Source organism: Rhineura floridana, chromosome 2 (genome assembly GCF_030035675.1).
Source record: "Rhineura floridana isolate rRhiFlo1 chromosome 2, rRhiFlo1.hap2, whole genome shotgun sequence".
Classification (NCBI taxonomy): domain Eukaryota; kingdom Metazoa; phylum Chordata; class Lepidosauria; order Squamata; family Rhineuridae; genus Rhineura; species Rhineura floridana.
The window spans coordinates 198,653,413-198,658,750 of record NC_084481.1 but is presented as its reverse complement, the minus strand read 5'-3'; the positions used below and the strand labels follow the sequence as shown (position 1 = coordinate 198,658,750).

At 41.1% G+C, this 5,338-nt stretch overlaps 1 pseudogene; it reads left to right on the top strand.

The window, feature by feature from the left end:
* Window positions 1-397: 397 nt before the first annotated feature.
* On the top strand, window positions 398-516 carry LOC133378548 (5S ribosomal RNA; annotated as a pseudogene).
* The last annotated feature ends 4,822 nt before the right edge of the window (window positions 517-5,338 follow it).

Here is a 5,338-nt window from a genome sequence, read left to right as displayed (position 1 = left end):
TCCTGAAGGCTAGACAGAAAGGTCTGGGGGCTGCATCTTCCCTATCCCTGCTGTATATTATATTATTAAGTGTTATTATTGTTGTTAAGAAATCTAATTTGTTTAATCTATTGTGTTTAAAAATAAGTTTGTTTTAGCATATTTGTTTTTCCTTGAAATGTAGGGAATATTCTGTTTATTCTATTATGTGTTAGAATTGCTTAATATGTTTTTAATAATGTTTTTAACCCTTTTTAAAGTTGCTTTTTAAAAATGTTTTTAACGCTGTTTTGTTTTAATGTATTTTAAGAACTGTTTCTATGATGTTTTAAAGTGTTTTTGGCGCTTTGTTTGCCACCCTGGGCTCCTGCTGGGAGGAAGGGTGGGATACAAATTAAATAAATAATAATTATAATAATAATACGGACATACTACCCTGAACATGCCCAATCTTGTCTGATCTCGGAAGCTAAGCAGGGTCAGGCCTAGTTAGTACTTGGATGGGAGACTGCCTGGGAATACCGGGTGCCGTAGGCTTGCAGCCTTTCCCAACCTTTGGGTCCCCAAATGTTGCTGGACTACAACTCCCATCAGCCCCAGCCAGCATGGCCAATGGCCAGGAATTATGGGAACTGTAATCCAGCAACATCTGGGGACCCCACGGTTGGGAAAGACTGGCTTAGAGGAAGGCAATGGTAAACCACTTCATGAAAACCCTATGAATATATCCAAAAGATTCATAGGGTCGCCATAAGTCATAATTGACTTGTGGGCATATGACAACAAACACCATTAAAGTACCTAATTTTTTCTAAGTTCTGTACATATATAAAAATATAAGATAGTCCCTGTCTGCAGGTTCACAGTCTAATAGACATGAGAGGAAAGGAAAGCCATGAAGAGGGGAGGGGAAAGCAAACAATGGAACAGTGGCTCCTTCAAGGGCCGATAGATTGGGCCACTTTGATCTCTCCCTTGCCATGATGTTCTTCCTATATCTCTGTATGTTTTTCTATTGTGGTCAAAATGAGGCATCTTAACATACATTTCAACATAAATATTTACATACAAACATACACACACATGGAGGCATCACTAAAAGAGCTTTCAAGATGTGTCCCAATTTTTTTCAAAAAAGATGCCAGAAATCTTCAAACCCCTCTCCATCCCCAGCTGGGGCACCTGTTCTAGTTAATGCCTGTAGGTATATCTGGAAGTGATGCGTGACAGGAGAGGGGAGGGGTGATCTATGGTGAAGAAGACTATAAGCAAAGTAAGGCAACGTGATGTCTGGGGGAATGTGAACTCTCTATTCAGCAATTGTGCAGAGAAAATTAGATGTTTCTCCCAAAGACTAGAGCAGCAGCCCGTTGCTTCCATTTATTTGCTTGTTTGTTTATATCCTGCCCTTCCTCCTAGTAGGAGCCCAGGGCAGCAGTAGGAGCCCAGGGTGGCATTTGGTATGGCCACCACCTGCTACCAGCCAAGGAGTGAGCAATATACATACCTGCTATGGGGATGTTTATGCTCCCTTTGTTTGAATGCTGGAGAAATCCATTGCTTCAACCCCCAGCCATCTAGCATTTCTAAATCACACTTGAGGGAACAATGAGCACTGTGTCTACTTAATAAATATATGTTGATATTTCTTATCTAATTGCTTCCAATGGGATCCTAAATATATCCCACAGAGCAAAAGGAAGACATAAGTCAAGAAAGTCAGAGAACAACTGAATGATGTATATGATTCTTGTGAGTCATGGACAAAACTCCAGGGGTGCACTTCCTTCCGTCACTTTGTTACCTGTTGTTCCAGTAAGATGGATGGGTGAAGGTGGCTTGGGGGAAGAGAGACACAAGCATATAGCAAAGCATATAAATCTCAAATGCCTGTCTATTAAACAGGGTATGCAGAGATTTACAGTTCCAGTACCAATTTCTATGTGAGCATGTGCATATCTAGAGAGTACACATCTGTCTTAGGTCTGTTTAATTGGCAGCTTAATTGAGCAAATCAATTGTTGATTGATCAAAGAGGGCCAATAGACAATTGGGCTGAGATTTATAGAGTCCTACTTAGAGTAAATCCATTGAAATTAATAAACTGAAGTTAGTCGTGTCTATTAATTTAAATGGGTCTACTCCGAGTAGGACTACTGTTGCATACCACCCGTGAGCATTTCGATATCAGAAAAAACACAATAAAAAAAGTCCAAAACAAGGGGCGAGGAGAGCAAAGGCAGACAAACCACCTTCTTCTAGGCCTTGCCAGGGTGCATTTTCCCTTTCCCTCTTAATTTGTCTCCTGTTAGGAGAGGGGGTGTAAAGGGAATGGGTGGCTTTGGTTCCTGTAGATCCACATCCTCTTCCAATGTGCCCCTGATATGTTCCCCACCCAGAATGCCTCGTTTTTGCCTTCTCTGATGTCAGAGGAACTCCAACACTAAAGAGGCACTATTAATAAAACATCCTGGAAATCCTTTTTCTCGCAGCACATATGCTGTTACATCATCTCAGGGTAACAACTTCAGACAACTACCTCTTGATTTTGGACCAAAACCAGATGATAGGTGAACTGCATGACTGCATTTCACCTATTTTTGGTTTTGTTAAATAGCTGTCATGGCAGGAGAGGTGTTAGTATCGGGATTATAGTGCACAGAGAGGTGAATTAACCCTTTCCTCCCATGCCACGGTCCCCATGAAAATAGCCCCTGAGAAACTGTTGTTGTCAATAACAGCTTCCATCCTGAACTGTTCATTGGGACTATGGAGGAGATGGAGCAACTTCCCTACCAGGAAAGATTACAACATTTGGGGCATTTTAATCTCGAGAAAATTAAGTACATGCCATGGAGAAAGTGAACAGAAAAAAGTTTTTCTCCCTCTTTCCTTAAACTAGAACTTGGGAACGTTCAATGACACTGAATGTTGGAAAATCCAGGACAGACAAAAGAAAGTACTTCTTCACACAACACTTAGTTAATGGAATTTGCTTCCACAAGAACCTTTAAAAGAAGATTCGACAAATCCATGGAGGATAAGGCTATCAGTGGCTGCTAACTACGATGGCTATGTTTTGCCTCCACTGTCAGAGGCAGTATATTTCTGAATACCAGTTGCTGTCAACCACAGGAGGGGAGAATGCGATTGCACTCAGATCCAGCTTGCAGGATTTCCACAGGCATTTGGTTGGCTGCTGTGAGAACAGGATCCTGGACTAGATGGGCCACTGGCCTGATCCAGCAGGCTCTTCTTATGTTCTTTTAACCCCCATTCAAACTGAAAAGGTTAAATTCTCCTCTCCACTTGCTGTGGTCCCGTCCTGATCAGCCCCTACCTATACACAGCTATTTAGTACCAAAAACTACAGAGGTATATGAAATGCAATCATGCATTTTACATACTGTCCTCAAGTCTTTGATTATATCACTCTAATTATTTTTATTTATTGGAATGTTGCTACCAAGACCTTTTCTGAGTCACTCCTGTTTCCCTGTGAACATCGCAAATGAATGTTCAATAATCAGCTGACTTGGTTCCCAAGATTTTCCCCTTGTTGGATAAACATTTCATTTGCTAATTTATCTTAGTTTGGCTGTATTCATATTCCAAGCAAGGCATACAGTATCTTACTAATCAGTAAGAATGATGCTCTCATTATGTTGTTCCAGTGTCTACAAGATAATTAATGTGTCTATTGATAGACACATTCAAAGTACCATTAATTATGTTATTAATGATTTTAATTAACTTCAAATGCCTCATGTTTTCCAATAGGATTATTGTATTTAAGGAAACTGCCTGCACAGCCTTCATTCTTTCTCCGCTATTTGTTTACCACGATTCATCCCAGACTGTGAGAGTGTGACTCCAGAAATTAACTCCAGTGCAATTTTATGAGCTACTTACTTTTTTATTCTCACTGACAATAAAAAATGTAATAACAAGTCAATTGGATGCATTCATTTCCAGTTGTCTCACCTTTTCTCTGGTCTCCTGGTGGAGTTCTTTTTGTGTGGAGCGGTTTCAATAAAAGATTGAATGAAATGCTATGTGGCCAATAGATGTGAGGAACTGTTTTAATACTCCCGGGGGTTTTAATATATGTGTTTGTGCATTTATTGCAATAATAAGGATAAAATTACAAATGGCCTAATACAGTGCGTGCCTTTCGGGGAAGCTTGTTGTTGCTGCTGCTGTGTCGATGTTTGTCTTCTACATGTCTAAGATTAATATCCTTTCACATTAAAATGACTTTAGAAGGATGAAAACTGTCATACCAACACCCCTCAAGCATCTTCACTGTTTTATTTGTCCTCTGTAAAAGAAACCACAGCTTCCTTTAGTATACAGGATCCTCCCATACAAGATAGAGGTGCCAAGACTTAGTATAGGAAATAGAGCTGGTATGAGTTCTATTCAGGGATTATGCCGTTCTAAGCATGTAGGAGGTGTGTGGGTCTGTGTATGCTGTCCTTGCCCCCTGCTCCCTGACTTTGCCACATTGAGCAGGGGGGTTTGAAGGGGACTTGTAAGTTTGTTTGCCTAAACGCATTTACAAGCCTCCCTGTGATCTCAAACCACATATTATTGTGGTCTGCAGTCATATTTAGTTATATCCCTCTTTTCCTCCAGGGAGCTCCATGTGGTGTATTATTATTATTATTACTTAGCTGCTTTTCTCACTGAAGTGATCCAAAGTGACTTACATTAAATCCAGTTAAATCAAACACAATCAATCAATCCCCGCCCCCCTATCAGTGCAAAGTAATGGACATGACTACAAGTCCCAACCCACAGAAAGAGGTCACCAATAGCTAAAGACCCACACATTAAGGACCAAAAGCCCAGGTAAAGAAGTATTTGCCTGGCACCTAAGGATAGATAAAAATGGCATCAGGAATGCCTCCTGGGGGGAGCAAGTGGGGGCCACCACTGAAAAGGCCCGTTCTCATGTTGACATCCTCTGAGCCTCCTATATGTTATTCTTTCCCTCCTCAATTTAACCTCACAACAACCCTGTGAGGCAGCTTAAGCTGTGAGAGAGTGGCTAGATCAAGGTCACCCTTTGAGCTTCAATGCTGAGTTGGTATTTGAACTCTAATCTCTCAGAACCTACTCCACTACATTATACTGGCTCATAATGTGTAGGCACATTTGGGCAAGCATTATGACATGCCCCCTTGCCACTCAACATGACAAGGTTGTGAGTGGATAGGGCAGGACTGACATGCCTTGCCCTGTGTTTCCTACATGCTTGTTGTTGTCTTTATGTGCCTTCAAAGTGCCTCCACTTTGCACTGGATACCTCACTGGGGACTGCAGTAGATGTAGATGGGGAATCAAGATTGCTATG